The 17,653-nt window shown below is 41.9% G+C and overlaps 1 non-coding gene and 1 pseudogene across 1 annotated transcript; both read right to left on the bottom strand.

Annotated features, from left to right (window-relative positions):
* Positions 1-5,313: 5,313 nt before the first annotated feature.
* LOC144252125 (stearoyl-CoA desaturase pseudogene) lies at positions 5,314-6,540 on the bottom strand (annotated as a pseudogene).
* Positions 6,541-10,816: 4,276 nt separating this feature from the next.
* On the bottom strand, positions 10,817-10,888 carry Trnaa-agc (transfer RNA alanine (anticodon AGC)). The gene has a single exon. It is a non-coding gene; the product is annotated as a tRNA-Ala (tRNA).
* Positions 10,889-17,653: the final 6,765 nt, after the last annotated feature.

Raw genomic sequence — 17,653 nt, 5'->3', positions numbered from 1 at the left:
GTTCTGACAGGGCTTCCAAAAAGGGAAAGGTCACCAGGTGTGATGGCACATGCCTACAATCACAATGACTTTGGAGTCTGAGGCAGGAGCAACAGTAAGAGACTGTCTAAAAATAAAAAGGGCTGGGATATATAGCTCAGTGGTAGAGCACCCTAGGGCTCAATCTATAGTATGGAGGTACTGGGAGAGAGTCTTTCATCTGGACAGAGAAGACTGTACAGCTCAGGAGATGAGAACTGAAGCTGTGGCCTTGGGAAGACTGGAGGAAGAGAAGATTGTGAGAGAAGATGGATGAACAGGATCTAAGTCCTGAAAAGGTCCATGTTCAGGGTATATAATGGAAGAAAAGAAAAGAGCAAGTGAAATAACAGCTGCATAGGGCCAGGAAGCCAATGAAGAGGATTTCATGGAGCAAGAATAAGTCAGCAGCCTGCTATGCTGCAGGAAGTCTGGCCTTATTAGCTCCAAAAACATATAATAATAAAGTTGGAGGAGCATCACGGACAAGATTTTGCCAGGCGTGATGGCACAGGCCTGAGATCCCAGCAACTCAGGAGACAGAGGCAGGGATTCCAAGTTCAAGGCCAGCTTCTGCAACTTAGCAAGATTCTGTCTCAAATATAAATAAATAAATAAATAAATAAATAAATAAATAAATAAATAAATAGACCTGAGGATGTAGCTCACTGGTAGAGCACCCCTAGAATCAAACCCCAGTACGAAAAAAATAATAAAATGAAAGACAAGCTGTCCAAGCTTGCTGGCTCTGTTCCTCCCTCCCTCCATCCTTTCTTCTCTCTTTCTCTGTCCTTCAGTTGAAGCTTTGCATTTGAAGGAAGGTTTACGTGGACAGCCACTGGAAAACACCAAAGGTGGTTTAGTAGACTGGAACTGGAGGCCAACTATCCAATCTGTCCTGCCTCAGGTCTAGCCAGACATCTCAGAAGAACCCAGAAGTAGCATTGGAAACATGACCTGCCTGAAATGTCGCAACACCTCCCTTCTCTTGTTTATCAGATTGATTAATTTGTAGCATGTTTGTGTGAAAGTACATGTGTGTGTGTGTGTGTGTGTGTACATACATGTGCATGCTCATGTGTATATATGAAGCTTTCCTGGACTGCCTGGTCAAGGTCCCTCATGCTGTGGGAGGAACAAGGAAGAGCCTCCACATGAGACCTTTGGAACACTGCTCCTGCCTTCTGTTCCCAAGCTGCTGGCCTTGGGTGGGTGTGAGACTTTTCTTTGAGAGAGTAATTTGAAGTTCCTTCATTGGAGACACCGCTACCTAGATGTGAGATTCATACACTTTTGAAAGCCCAAGAAAACAATCTTCCTGGAATTTCAGCTTTTCAGAGTACAGGGGAGCTTCACTGTGGGTGAGTCTCTGGCAATTAAAAACCTTGTTGGCAAAGTTAGGCTCTATCACATAGTGCTTCTCATTTTACACAGCAGCTTCTACAGTGATGAAGAAAATGTTGATTCCTGGTTCTCTTGCAAGCCTTGAAGCCTCCTCCACTTTGTCTGTAGGCCAACCATCCACCATCACTACAGCCACATTAGGAGCACCACCTCTGTTTCCATTGGCTTTGGAAAAGACGGTCTTGGTCACAAAGAAGATGGCCCAGCCTAGAAGAAAAAGACTCATGCTTTAAGGGATTATGCCAGTGGTAAATTCAGAAACAGATCACAGCAGCACAAAAAGGTCCAGAAAAACACACTCATTCCCTCGCAGTTTGACTGTTCTATTTTTTGTACCACTTTAGTTTTTTTTTCCAGATTCACATCAATTTTATTAGAACAAACACAACCTCAGATCAAAACAACTAGCTTCAAAATTGATATTAATGAAAATTATTCCAAAAAAAATTCTTAGGTTACAAATAATTACTATTTCACATAAGGAAAAATCTTACCCAAGGAAGGGAAAAGGTATCCTGCATATATTTTCATAGCAATGAGTATACATTCTCAAAATTTTGTCTGGCTAATTATCCAACATTTATCAACTGCATTCATTCAATCTCTCAAGAGGAGGATGTAGTCTAACATCATCCAGTACATGGTACATGTCAAGTCCATGGTGGATACTGCTATAATAAAAACATGCAGGTTTTGAAAATTCCTCTGCTAATGCCAAAATGCTTTAGTAGAAGCATTACTCATGCCTCAAACCTGTCCATTGAGGTAGGTCAGTTTTATTACCCCATTTTAAGAGAAGGAATACTGAGGCACATTATGACTTGTCCAGTGCTGTGGTCTGAATTCATAGGATGGACACTTCATCTCCAAAGCAACAGCATTGAGGTGGAACCATTTCAAGAGGTGATTAGGTCAGGAGTGTTCTACCCTCATGGATTAATGTCCTTATCTTAGGAGTGGATTCTTTATTGTCACCATAAGTCTGCTTTAGGAGTCACATGGTCAGTGGCATACTGGTAGGAGGCCCTGACCTTCACAACCAGTATAGCATAGCTACCTTGCCTTCTTTTCACATCAACCCACTTCTGTTACATTTACAGAGAACACACTTGGGATATTGCAGACTGTTAAAACTTCCATTTTAAACACTGTAACCTTTTAATTAATAAAGGTATAAATAAAATGTTCAAATTATTTCTACCCTCCATCAAACGTGATTAATAAAAACAGCTCTAAGAAGTTTACAAAATGAAGCCCAGAAGGGAATCCTTTAAATCGATGTATTGATAATCCTCCAAGTGGGCCAGTTTTTACATCTGCACTGCTGCAGGCTCTCAGGTGTTAAGGGACTCAAGAGGGAGCAAGGGAGGCTCACGTGTAACATGGATTAGAAAAGAGGTAAGGCACCTGAATAAATTGTCAGCATTAACCATTACAAATTCACTCTTGATCAGAGTTTCTTTTAATGTGTCATTGAGCTTTAGAATCTTTACTGAGTCAATCTACCACTACCCCCCCACACACATATCCTGCACCCTCAGTCCAAGGTCTCCATCCTCACTTGTGTAGGGACATGGAACAGATCAGATTCGTGGGACAGAATTAAAAGAGAATGAGAAAAAATTGAGGGTTATATCTACCTGATGACCTGCAGAGAAAAAAAACAACCCAAGAGACATATTTGTGGGTAGGCACACAGGTCAGCAGATATGATCTATAGTGATCTTCCATAAGATTCTTTTCTGCTTTAATGAACAGTTCAAAGCAAGGCTGCCTTAGTGCAGGCTGGTCCCTTTAGCCTCAACTCAATTGACACAGGAAGAAAGTTCCTGCTTCCTCCCAACATCAGGCCTCAACAATGGACAAAGCATTTGGCATTGTACACTGTTAATCCTGGTAAGAGCAAAGCCAGGCTTCCACATCGATGACGGAGGTATAGGGCAGGAAAGGCCCATAGTCTTTAAACTATTGACATTCTGTTTTTCCCCCCACAGACTTCTATCCTATTGTTTGCCTGGCTGTGTGGTAGGGGATGTCAGTTAAGTTTGCTAAACACACACTCTTTTCAGCAAAATTCATGCCATCTCAGATCTCACATTTAAGCCAAAGCTTTGCAGCAGACTCTGGCTCCTGGTCAGGGCCTCCTTTCAAAGTGAGAACCAGGTGACCTCCTCTTCCTGCAAGAATCACACTGAGCATGCTCTCTTCTGTCCTAGGAAGGAGATTATCAACAAACCCTGCTTTCCTCCATGGTCAGCTCACTGGCACAACTTGGGCATTTGGCTTAGCTTTTTGGAAAGGGAGCCTGTGTGAGCCAGGAAAGTTTTGAGAGGGTTTTCTTAAGTTATCAGTGTGGCAGAGGCACATAGGGTGGAAGTGAAGAGGATCTGGAGGCCACTTCAGTTCAGTTCCCATGAGGAATGTGTCTGCAGAATAGGGTGTTGCCTGGATAGGAAGTCCTCACTGCCCTGAAGACACATAGGAGGCTGTGTCTTCAAAGTATAAGAGAACCAGTAAAAATGACAGATGGAGTAGAGCCAGGAAACAAGATGGTTAAAAGATCGCTATACCCAAACCCTGCCACAGGCAGCCCTGCCAGTGTTGTCTGGATGGTCACAGAAAAAGGAATGCATGAAGGGGCACAATAATGGGGGAGGAAACCTAGGTTTTATTCTATGTAAGGAAAAACTGTAATGAATGAACCTACTCTCTAACTTAGTTCACCAGAACACCCAACAAATCACTCAGCAGCTTCTGAACCCTCTGACAATGTGCTGTCAGAGTTCTTCCTTTGGAAAGTAATCTTTCAGGAGCTGCCTACAGACCCTGCCCCTCAAAATGTCCATCTCCTGCCCAGCAGTGGGAGGAATGGGTAAACCAATAGGTTCCTCTTGTCCTTCAAGCTACTTTAGTATTTCTTTTTCAGAATGAAATACTCCCAGTGAATATTTTCATGCTGCAATACAAATTATGTCTATAATTTGACCCAAGTTCACCTGCTAAAATCTTTCCATTGTTGGATGTTTGGAAATGCCACAGCCATCCTATCATTACAAGGACAGTGACCAAAATCCTGAAGATAGCACAGCAGAAAGATGAAAGAAGTTGAATGAGAAGCTCACAGAATCCTCAAAATTCTATTAACTGTTGCTGTATCCATCACTTCTGGACATGGTTAACCTGACAACTTGTTTGTGTATGAAATAAGAAAATGTCCTTGTTATAGAGGGGGAAACGTCCTTCCCCAGCAGAGACCACGTTTTCTAAGGATGAAATGCTTCCCATTTATCCTCAGTCTAAACTATATTGAGACATTGAGATGTGCTGTGGTAATTTAATTGCCAACCTTCATGGCTACTCTACCAATCAGGAAAGAAAGGACGCATACTGAGTAGAGAGACTCTAGGTCTCTGCTAAGTAGGCAGCTGGGTCTGACTACAAAAAGCTTTCCCACCTCAACCACATCCTTACTTACAAATCATACCCTGCATGCTCACTCTCCCCTGATGAATAACCTGCTTTGCAAACTCTGTGACAAAGTTATTTTCACCTTCCATCTGGCAAAGCGTAGGATGACAGTTAATGGGCACTTTTGAGAAGATTTTGTTGCATATCTAGCTAGAGCCATCAATCTGGAAGCTCAGGAGAGATCAAGAAAAGAGAGTTAACTGTGGCAAAGATCTTTACTTTTAGGCTCTAGAAAAGACCTTTGGGTTTTTACAATGGACACCAACTTATGGCTGATCAGATGCTTGCCTGGGAGGCAATGAGGGATTAGAGAAAGGAAGGTGATAGGAACCAAGCAAGGCAAAGGACAATGGGAATAGAAGAGAAAAAAAAATCAGCCTAGCTTCAAAGAGGGGACTTGTTGCCTTTCAATCCTTGCGCATTTACAAGAATACTGTACTAGAATGGGTTAAGGTCATCGTCTTTAGCATCTGGGAAGCATTACTCAGTAGTTAATAAACAGAACATTAAACCTCTGCCCAGATGGCTTTAGGAAAGGAACCTGGACAACCCCAAACTCAGGCACTCTTGTGGCTTCCATCTCCAGTTCTCTTAATCCTGGCCAGTACGGCAGTCTTGGATACTTTCTTCCTGTCATAAGCCAGGCCAAGGGCAGCCATGCAGTCGATGAAGAACATGGTAAAGTTGATGTGCCAGCGGTACTCACTGGCAGAGTAGTCATAGGGGAAGGTGTGGTGGTAGTTGTGGAAACCCTCACCCACAACTCCCAGGGAAACCAGAATATTCTCCCGGGAGTTAATGTTCTTGTCATAGGGGCGGTATCCATACAGGTGGGCAGCACTGTTCACCAGCTGCCCAGGTGGCATTGAGCACTACAGCATATCGCAGGAAAGTGGCAACACACAAGCTGTTTAGAAAAGTTTCACCCCAATAGAACCAGGGCACCAGTGTGGGCAGGATGAAGCATATCAACAGGACAGCGGGCTTGTAGTACCTCCTCTGGAACATCACCAGCTTCTCAGCTTTTAGGTCAGATAGGTTCAGCGTCGCCCCCTTCTCTTTGACAGCTGGGTGTTTGCGCACAAGCAGCCAACCCACGTGAGAGAAGAAGAAGCCGCTGCGGGAGTTGTGAGGGTCGGCATCTGTTTCTGAGAACTTGTGGTGGGCGCGGTGATCTGGGGCCCATTCATAAACATCATTCTGGAACGCCATGGTGTTGGCAAAGATCAGGAAGAGCCAGAGGGGCAGCCACGCTTTGTAAGTTCGGTGGCTCCACAGGCGATGAGCTCCTGCTGTGATGCCCAGGCCACTGATTAAATAGTACACATAGGCCCAGAGCCAAGTGTAGAACTTGCAGGTGGGAACCAGTATGATCCCATACAGGGCTCCCAGGTGCAGCAGACACATGAGGATGATGTTTCTCCAGACAAACTCAAACTTGGGCCTGGGGCCCTCTGCATCCTGGTAGCTGGGGTCATATATGTCATCTTTCATTTCAGGGTGGATGTCTTCTTCGGAGTAGAGAGGGGGGTTTTCCAACTTCTCTCCTTCATTCTGCGGGCTCCCCTTGGGAGGCGCTCTGATGGTGGTGGTGGTGGTGTAGGAGTTGGAGAGCTGAAGCATGTGGGCCGGCATCTTGCCTCGGTGATGCTGGGATACGTTCCCAGGGCCGAGACTGCCGAGCGGAATTCGATCTGCAGAGGCCAGACGATGGACTAACCCGGCTTATGAGCCGCGATCTAGTACGTGCACTCAGAACTCCCACTTTAGTTTTAAGTGTACAATTCAGTGGCATTTGTGAGTGTACAGTTTAGTGGCACTGGGGCACATTCACAATGCAGCTGTCACATCACTCCCTTAGTTTCATTTTAAGCCTTTAATTTCTAATTGCCTTGAAAAAAGTTATAGAGACCAGCAAGTAGCAGGGAAAGACTCTCATAGAAATAAAGGGACTCTTATTTGCTTGGGTCAGACTCACTCTAAATCTCTAAGCTGCCTCAAATTGTGTCCTAGAGCACAGGATCAGGGGAGTTGAACTGGGGTGACAGTAGCCTTCTCTGGGCTTCCTAAATCCTGGGACTGCTGGGCCTGCAGGGCTGTATTCTGTGGTCAGTGGTCTTTCCGCCAGTTCCAAGCCAGGGGCCCAAGTTTGGCTGTCCAGGGAAGAGCTATACCAGGAACTGAGAGACTGTGTTCTAGCCCTGTCTGTGCCAACCACTGGCTGTGTGGCCCTGGGTCGTCCCTAATGGTCTCTGGGTCTAGACTTCCAGGCCAATGATCTGCTTCAGCTGAGTGCAACAATCATGAGGCTTTGTGAAACCTTGAGATGCCTTTCTCCCATGTGCAGGGTCTCAGGACATTTTCAGAGTCAACTAGATGACAAACTATCCTACTTTCCCAGCAATTTCCCAGTATCAGTGCTAAAATCCCAAGTTCCCTTGGGCAAATTGGGATAACAAGGCTCCCTTTCTGGGTTGTGTGGAACCAGTGTGTGTGTGTATGTGTGTGTGAGAGAGATGTGTATGTATACCCATGCATCCTCTGAAATTATACACAGGATCTTGTGTATGAGTACTATCTGGGTAGCAAGGCCATACATATTATTTTTGGAGATTCTCAAATGAATCCCTAATAACAGCTAACAACCACCTTCTTTAAGTAAATATTATTACACTCAATGCTTCTCTGGTTTGGGCAGTATAATATTTACCTGTCAAATGAAAGTATCAAATGGTTACATCTAAAGTCCTGGAGAAGTGTCTTAGTGAACCCCTGTGAACTGTCTGCACTGAACCTGGTTGCTAAGGGAAAACATTGGCTGCTGAAAACTGCTTCCATGGCCAAGGGATAATTTCCATCAAGTCCCAAAACTTCCAGTAGTCCTTTCTGGCTCAATATTAGGCACCATAAGGGAGCCAAAAGTTCACTTTGACCCCACCTAATCTTGAGTCTAGTTGAGCCCACAGTGAACCAGTGCTTGATGCACATTCCACCCACCTTGCAGTGGATTTTTATTGTTGTTGTTGCTTCCTTCCTTCCTTCCTTCCTTCCTTCCTTCCCTCCCTCCCTCCCTGCCTGCCTCCCTCCCTCTCCTCCTCCTCCTCCTCCTCCTCCTCCTCCTCCTCCTCCTCCTCTTCTTCTTCTTCTTCTTCTTCTTCTTCTTCTTCTGGTACTAGGGATTGAACTCAGGGGCACTTAACCAATGAGTCATATCGTGAGCCATTTTTTAAAAAATATTTTATTCAGAGACAGGTTCTCACTGAATTGCTTAGGGCTTTGCTAAATTGCTGAGGCTGGCTTTGAACTTGCAATCCTCCTGCCTCAGCCTCCAGACCTGATGGATTACAGGCATACACCATTGTGCGGGGCTTGTAGTGGGTCTTGAAACCAGATGCTGGATGTCTGAAAACTACAATGTCCATACTCTCTTGCATCTAGATTTTCAGCTTTCTTTTACTTTCACAAATTGATGTATTTACATGAGATTTAGAAGATGACAGCAGGCAGGGGCTGTACTTTTCTTTCAGCAGTTTATGCTGATGAGAATCTGTAGAGTATTTGACTTATCTTGGAGCACCATTGACAGACATGTTTGTGTTGGTTGCTAGCTTTAATGGTGTTAGGAGAGAGGGTGCAGATTAGCCCTTTTGTGGGTAAGAATGGGTCAGGGAGGACTTGGTTCTGGAGTGGCAGCTGTAGAAGAAGCTGCCTAATTGTAGTCTTCCTGCTGAAGCAGTTTCCTGAAGAGGTTATGGTGGCAGAATTCAGAAAGTTGTTTCTAGATCTTGGAAGAGGTAGCAGCTCCTTTGGAAGCCCTGTTTCCAAAAGAAGCTCCCAAATTCTGCTTCTTCAGTCCTTTCTATAATTCTCATAATGTTTAATGCTCTGAAATAAATCACTTTATACCTGAACCAGCTGGTTGTGTTCTGTCCTCTGAACCCAAACCCTGAATCAGAGGCAGAATTCAAACCTGTGCTACACTGAAAATGGTATACTGATTAGGTTGAAACACCTTTCTGATCTCCTCAGGGAAGTTAGTTGTCTTCTGAAGTTTTTCTCCAGTAAAATTTTGCTCATGGAAGGCTTAAGTGGAGAACAAGTCAGAAATCAACTTTATCATGTTTGTAATGAAGATGCTTTGGAATTTGGGGCATGGAGAACAGCAGCTTAGTGTTTATTTAACATTGTTCAAAAGTGACAGGCTCTGCATTTACTTGATTCTTATGTTTGATGGCTACAAAATGTTCTCTCAGGGTTGGGGGAGGAAAATAATTAATCGGATTTATTGTAACTCCCTCAAGGATAAGATAGTTCTACACACTGCACATAGATTCTCCATGCCAAGCAAATGTGGCCCACATCTCCAGTCCTTTGGACTTTGATGGTATGAACAGGTTCCCTGAGAAGCATATAATCATCCCCCCTTGTGTCCCCCCAAATAAGGCTAACATTTATACATTAATTACACATTGGTATGGGTTCTTTGACAGCCTGAGCACGGTTAGTGTGAAAATGTGAAACTGATGTTTCCTAATGCCCCGTCACCTCTGGGTGAAATGATAAAATGCTCCAGTGAGGATTACATCTTGAACATCTGTTACCTCCTCCAAAGGCTCAAACATCACAAAAGATTCATCTTGAAATAGAGGACAAGACTCTGTTTGCAAAGTCATTGTTGCAACAGTAGCTGATTGGAACAAGACTCCCAAGGAGCACTGAACTGCTTTCTGATGGAATTGGTGGTGAGATTTAATGTTCAATCTTGGCAACTTGGAGTCCAACCAGGAAATAGTCACAACAGCAGTCCTGCTTGTCCTGAAGAATGTTGGCATCCCGAGGAACCAAGCAAGCTGGAACTAGATGACACACATATTTTGACAATTCTTGCCACCTGAACTCATTATAATACTTTAGAAAAGACACAGATGTTACATGAGTCATTTCTTGATGGATTCTTTTTTTTCCTACTTTAATATAGAATGTTAGAAGACAACCACATAGAAAGAGAACCATGGCAACAAGATAGAATTATCTGAAGTGGGGTCACACACCTACATTAGAAAGCCCTCCTCTCTGGGTAATTTTCTCAATAGCTGTCTTCAGGTCTCGAGAATTCATGTGAGTTTTGAGGTTAAACTGGTTAGCAGGGTTGTCATTGAAGAGGTAGAACAAAAAAAAAATTAAAAAATTAGCTCAAAAGTTATTACTGTCAAGAAAGGTAAAAATAATACTTAATTCTTTTATATACAAAGAGAAGCTGCTTCAAAGCCTTAAACTGTGTTCATAAAATGTTCCACTGTGGGCAGAGTGATGGGAAGACAGAGACCAGGATCCTTCACAGGGGAAAGGTTAATAAAATAGGTACTTGTCACCCCGTTTCTCTATATGTTTAACAAAACACTGTTGAAATCTTAAGAACTGTTTGCTAATCTTGTTCCCAGAATGTGCTGTCCCTAACTGTGGACTGTCTGCTAATCTTGTTCCCAGAATGAGCTGTCCCCAACTGCCAAACTACAAAATGTAACTTCTCTCGCTGCCCTCTCCAGGGAAAGTATATAAGCTCTACTCAAGCTGTTCTCAGGGCTCTCTCTCTCTCTCTTTGCTATAGAGAGCTCGGGCCCCAGCATGCTGGTCTCCAAATAAACCTACCCTTCTGCTATTGCATAAGACAGTCTCTTGTGGTCTCTTACTCCAACGTTTCGCCGGACCCTTACAACAGGGGATGGAGAGAGGTTTTTTCAGAACTGTGACCCACTGTATGAGTGTGCAATCCATGTAGTCAGATGGGGGTTGGTTTACTGCTTTGCTACCACCATTTGGGATTCTTAACAATTTTTGAAAGAGGACTTGCATATTATGACGCTATTTTGGGCTATATGTTACTAAGTCCTCAAGTGTGGGCATGGAGACCTTTTTTTAAAAAATTTGATGGTACTGGGGATTGAACTCAGGGCCTCCTGCATGCTAGGCAAGAGCTTTACCACTGAGCTACACTCCCAACCAGGGAGGAGACTTTCAAAGCATCTTTTCCAAGATCCCCAGAAGTAGATCAATGAGAAGTTGCTTTGGGCAGCAAAGGTGCCTGACAGTAGATCCCTACTGAGTTCTTGGGGATAGACAATGCAGTCACCAGGGAACCAGTCACCAGGATCTAAGAGAAAGGAGACATTCTCTGCTTCTTTTCCCACCCTTCCTTCTTCCCTCTTTTCTAATCTTCTTAGGTATCTCAAGGTGATCTGAGTTATTTCCATAAGCTGTGCTAATCAAAATGGCAGGTGATGTAAAGCTGGGGTGGGGAGATAGAAAGCCACTTTCAGGGAAGACAGGAAATTTAAAATAAGTTCAACCAAGGTAAGGCCTTGGGGCAACTCCCCACCAGATGAAAACTAAGTCCCATGGTGAGGATTAAATGGAAACAAGTAAAAACAGCAAAGCAATCAGGAAATGGGGAATTTTGGACCTCTTAGCTGAGCATCAAATGTCCTTATCTGAGGAGGTAGTCACACACTTACACTCTTACAAAGCAATCCAGTGATGGATGGAGGCTCAAACCTTTCTTTTTTAATATTTATTTTTTTAGTTATAGTTGGACACAGTACCTTAATTCTACTTAATTATTTTTATGTGGTGATGAAGATCGAACCCAAGGTCTTACACATGCTAGGCAAACGCTCTACGGCTGAGCCACAACCCCAGTCCTCAAACAATTTCTTTATAGTAACAAAACCCAGACTCATGTACTCCCATTGTTTGGCTTCATATTTTGGCTTTCAAAGCCTCCATGACTTGGTTCTAACTTATGGTGATACTCCTCTTTTTCTCTCTCTCCCCTCTTCTTCTTTTCCAAGATATCCTATATATATTCTAGTCAAAATGCCAAAATGAACTGCTCACTCTTTCCTGTGTTCTATACCATCTTGTTACTTTGTTTTTGTTTTGTTTCGTGGTACTGGGGATGGCATCCATGGGCGCTTTTTGCCATTGAGGCTGGCTTTGAACTTGCGATCCTCCTGCTTCAGCCTTCTGAGTGGCTGAGATTACAGGCATGCATCATTACACCCCGAAAGTCTTGTTATTCCTTGTGGTCATGTTTTTCAGCCACCACAAGCACTGGCTGGTAGGGGACACTGACGTGTTACCTAAAAGAAACACAGGGATCCGTTCCTGTGTACCTCTGGTCATAGTAGTATCATCAACAGATCAACACATTACCTATTTTACATGTGTTTGTCTTTGAAGATACTGAAAGTTAATATTTCTTAAAAATTAATGATATCTATTTTTTTAATAATACAACATTAGGTGAGAAGGGTTTAATACTTTTCTTGACCTTGGATAATGTGTAAATGTCTTTGGCTTTCAGTCTCATAACAGTGCTGTCCATTAGGCTTTGTTTGGTGATTTGCTTTTTAGTCAGTTGTCACCTCATGAATTCCTGAGTTTCTTTTCCATCTTTTCCACAGCTTCGCCACACATGGTAGATGTTACTTAAGCACTTTCTGAAGCACACTCACATACCAATCAGCAAATCTCCTCTCCTATTGCTGAATGTACCAAATTATCAATTAACATTGAGCTCACAACCAATGGCGCTATATCTCATGCCTGAGAGAAGCCCATCTAACTTTTGTGACTTTCTCTGGAAGCCATAGCACAGCCTTCTTGTTACATCACTATTATCTATCAGAAGCAAAGAGGTTATTACAGGAAAAACATAGCTTTCCAAAAATTGAAGGAGCCAAATGGGGACCATAGACAACTTATAAATAGGTGGAGGATAGGTATCCCAAAAAAGCTCTCAAAACTACAAGGAAGATGTTGTTAAGAATACATCAGAGGCACCAGGCACAGTGGTGCATGCCTGTAATCCCACTGACTGAGGCGGCTCAGGCAAAAAGATGGCAAGTTTGGGGCCAGCCTCAGCAACTTAGTGAGACCGTGTCTCAGAATGAAAAATAAAAAGGGCTGGGGATGAACCTCAGTGATAAAGCATCCTGGGTTTAATCTCTAGCATGCCAGAAAAAAGAAAAAGAGGTACAATTTTGATTAAATAATAAATAGGAGCCACTCATATTAGGAGCTAAAGGTAAACTCAGCAGAGGAAAGGAAATGGTGGATTTCTTCCTTATGTTATTTTTTAAAAGTTGAAAAGATCACTACTCCCAAGTACTTCCCTGCAACCAATGAGCCAGAAAACACTGTATCAAGTATTGGACAGCACCCACAAAATTCTAGGCCAATCTGACAAAAAATAAATGCAGAGAAGTCACTGTGATTTAAATAGCATAAAAGGGATTAAGACCTAAATGAGGATATGGAGAACTGGAGGCCATCCTGCAGATTGTAGCATTCCCGAGGGCTGCTGAGCTGGCAGGGTATGAAAATACAAAAGCACCTTGTACAAAACCAGGGTTCAAAATGGTAGGCAGGAGACTATAGGCCTTATATCTCCCTATTATGCCAAATAAGCACATGGAGACTAAAATAAAAGATTGATTCACAGAACACTGATCAGCTGGGCTCTGCTGATCTAAGCTGGGCTGGGCCAGACAGCTCTGCTTCTTGCTGTGGTCCTGTGGGTTGGCAGGGGAATCTCTCTTCTACAAGGGTGTATTCTGGTGTTGGTGCTACTGGGACAGCAACTTTATAAGAGAAGTGCTCATGGCAAAGGCAAAGCAGCAAGAGGACAATGGAAAACACGTGGGGATGCTCAGAACTGGCACACTGTCATTTCTAGCCAAAGGAAGTCCCATGATTAAGTCCAACGCCAAGAAGCAAGAATCTACACTAGTCTGGAAGAGGCTATGGCAAGAGTGTGAATCGGAGGGGAATGAAAAATTGGGACCAATAGTAATCCAGTCTAACACACAGGGCCTTAATAGTCAGCCTTTTCTTTGTCCTTATGTTTATTGTGAATCTTGAAATAACATTCAACTGAATTTTTAAAAAAAATTCTAACTCACAAATCTCTCCATTTTATTAATTTATTTATATTTATTAGGATTACGAACATTGCTGGTTTTATTTAAGTTCATTACTTGTTTTTATGTACTATTCCTAACTTTATTTATTGATTTTTTTTAAAAAAATTTATTAGTTGCTCAAAACATTACAATGATCTTGACCTATCATACATTTTATTCAAATGGGGTATGAATTCTTATTTTTCCACATGTACAGATTGCAGTATCACATTGGTTATTTAGTTTTCTATCTTCTGATAGAATAACCACCTGTTCTATGTTCCCTCCTCCCTCTCTGTTATTTTCAGAATTTACATATTATGCTTCTGAACTTTTAGTGTTGTCCTTTCGTGCGCAGCTATAAAAAATTTAAGTTATTTTTTACTTGTACGCTCCTCTTAACCTGATGAGAATCCTGGGCCTCTTTAACTCTGACCTCATGTCCCATAGTTTTTGTTAATAATTTTAATATTACCCTTTTGCAATACAAACTAAAGTGTTATAATTCTTATTCAAAAAGATTCTTAGATTTAATACACAAGCATATTTTATTAGGTCCAGGTTTGTCATTGTGTCCTTTTTTCCCTGTACCTTCTTTCTGAATTTACATTTCTTCTTGTTGATAAAAAACATTAAAAAAATAAGAATTGATAGATACTTAACATAATAACCTCTATATCTTTAGATCTGAAACCTATTATCCTTGCTAGCTACTCTTCTGACAAAGGATTAATAGCCAGAATATTAATGAACACAAAAAATTAACACCAAAAAAACCCCAATCAATAAATGGACAAATGACCTAAGTAAATATTTCTCAAAAGAAGAAAGGCAAATGGCCAACAAATATATAAAAAAAGTTCAATCTCTTTAGCAATCAGGGAAATGTACATCAAAACTACACTGAGAGTTCATCTCACTCCAAATAGAATGCCAGTAATCAAGAATACAAATAATGGGATGGGGATATAGCTCAGTGGGTAGAGTGCTTGCCTGGAATGTACAAGGCCCTGAATTCAATCCCCAGCACATTTGTGGGATATATTAATGTATAAAATGTTTAATTAACATAAGATATTAATTACAAAGCACTTGAACTAAATGAATCCTAATTCTGATGAAAGCTGAACATAAACACTTCATTAGCAAAATGAAATGGCACTTGGGGTAAAATGAAGTTGCCAGCCATGGGGCAGGTGAGCCAGAGTCCTCTGCATTGCTTGAAAGCCCCCAAACCAGGGCTCAGTGTCCAGCTAGAGGGTCCTGTCATTGTGCACAGTCCAGGATTGGCCCACTTGAACACCAAATTCCCTGATTTAGCAAAATTGTATTCTCAGTGACTTCAAATCAGTCCCGTGACCTGGATAGACTGGGTGGGTTTATGCTCTCTATTGATCTCTGCTTCCTGCCAGCAGCTTCCTTCACCCTCCTCAGGTGGCTCTTCTGTCTGCTCCTGAGGCTCTGGCCTTCCTAGTGGTCTAGCCCCAACTGTTGCTTCTCCTCCCTCTTCCTCCTCAGTTTGTTTTATTCACATTCATAGTTTTAATACTAAGTATATGATGAACTCTTTCAAATTCTTATCTCTAGACCCTCTTATAAGTTCCCTTAGCTATTATTTATATCATCGTGATACTGCTGTTAAGGACTGAATATTTTTGTTACCCCACAATCAATATGTTGAAATCCTAGTCCCCAGTGGAGACTAGGCATGCAAAGATGGGCCTTTGGGAGGCAAATAGGTTAAGATGAGGTTACAAGGGTGGGGTCTTCATGATGGGATTAGTGTCCTTATATAGAGGAAGAAAGACCAGAAATCTCTGTGTTTACCATGTGAGAACAGAGAGAAGGCAACCATCTATAAGCCATGAAGAAGACCCTCCCCAGGAACCAAATCTGCAGGTACCTTGACATTAAACTTTAGAGTCTCCAGAATCATAAGAAAAAAATATTGTAGTTTAAGTCACCTAATTGATGACCTTTTGTTATGGCAGTCTGAGGCGACTAATACAACTTTGTAGACGTCTCAAACCAAACATGCAGAAAGAAGCTTGTAATCCTTCTGACTCCCTGTCCTGATTTGTGGTAGGCCCATCCACACAAATGGCCAGGTTGTAATCAGCATTGGTGCATCTCTTGATCTGGCTTCATCATTCTCCTTTTTCTTAAAAAAATACTCCTTATTGAGGTATAATTCACATATTATAAAATCTACTTCTTTTAAGTGTGCAACTCAATGGCTTTTACTATGTTCACAGAGTTGTGTATCTACCCCCCCCCCCGAATCAACATGTTTATCACTCCAGAAAGAAACCCCACAACTTTTGCCATTCCACTTTTTCTGTTCCTTCTGGTTACAATCAACTCTATAGATTTACTAATTCTGTAAGTTTCATACAAATGGAATCATACAATATGTGACCCTTGTGAATTTCATTTAGCATAACATTTTTGAGGTTTATCCCTGTTGTAGCATGGACCAGTTCTTTATTTCTTTTCAATGGATAGATAATCCTACCATCATTTCTTCTGTGGTAAACTGTACAAATTCCTGATTTGTTCCTTGTTTTAGTATTATTTCCTTTAGTGCTTTCTCCCCACTCTTCCCAGAGGAATCTGTAAGCATTATGCTGCTTAAATCCCACTTAAGATCTTCTAGTGCTTCCCACTGTTTGCAGGACATCCAAACTTCTGGGTGTGTCATAGCAGTCCTAAGGTGCTTCTCTTCACTACCCAGACTTCTCCCACCCCATCCTGCTGTGCCCTTGGCGCAGTCATGGGGAGCATCTGTTTTGCCTGTGTCCTACAGGTGCATCCCCTCTCACAGAATGTCCTTCTTCCAAAATTCAGCCCGGAACACTCTGGCTCATCCTTCTTTATCTACTCGTCATCTCCTCTTTGAGTTTCCACAAGACCTTGAAGACAATTCTATTAGGCATGTGCCACTTGCTCTAAGGATTTCTGAGTACCTGTGAATTCCTTGAGTCCCTGTCTATCCTCAGGGCCTGGATTGTAATACAGGCAGAACTTGGTAAATGTTGAATAAATAAATGATTAGAGATAGAAAGAAATATACTATGTTGAATTATCCTGTTAGTGGCTCACAAAATAATAGCAATTGGAAGATTTTTATTTGAGCACATGTGTTGAAAACCTTCAGTTACTAATCATCATCCTATTCTTGGATAAACCTCAAGAATGGCAAATCAAATCTACCTTTAAAAGGGACACAAATTTTACTGCCTGGAAATAGCTTAATTTACTTATCAAAAATTCACTAGATATACTGGTGACCACTCTATTTCACCTTGACACTAATAGCTCAAGGATCTCAGTAAATAACTGTTTCATAGGAAGTACTTGCTTTTGAATTTCACTGAGCAAAACGCCCTTTGCACACATACAATAAATTTCAATCATGTGATTCTTGTGACTGAAGGTATGATTAATAGATGTAGGTATCAAAGGGCTCTGTTACCACATACTAAATCTAAGCAGCTCAAACAGAATTCATTTTTAGGAAGTGGGTGGCTGAGCCTCACTGAATGGTCAGTGTCCTTACCTTATTATGAAACTGAAATTAATTCCATGAATTTTGTTTAATACCATTTTTAAAAAATATTTAAGTCTGGTAGGGTTCCTACTCTTTCATTCATAGTGGCAGTATTAGGATACCTTCTGAAAAGTTAATGGTATTGGGCAACAGGTGATATTCAGAGACAGAGTGTGGCCTCTATATTTAGAAGAACATAATAAGTAAGAACTGAGGTTTGGGCTGAGTGGTAGAGCATATTTGCCTATCA

This window comes from Urocitellus parryii, unplaced genomic scaffold (assembly GCF_045843805.1).
Source record: "Urocitellus parryii isolate mUroPar1 unplaced genomic scaffold, mUroPar1.hap1 Scaffold_37, whole genome shotgun sequence".
Classification (NCBI taxonomy): Eukaryota; Metazoa; Chordata; class Mammalia; order Rodentia; family Sciuridae; genus Urocitellus; species Urocitellus parryii.
Note: the sequence above shows the minus strand (reverse complement) of the source record. Positions and strands in the feature narration are given on the sequence as shown.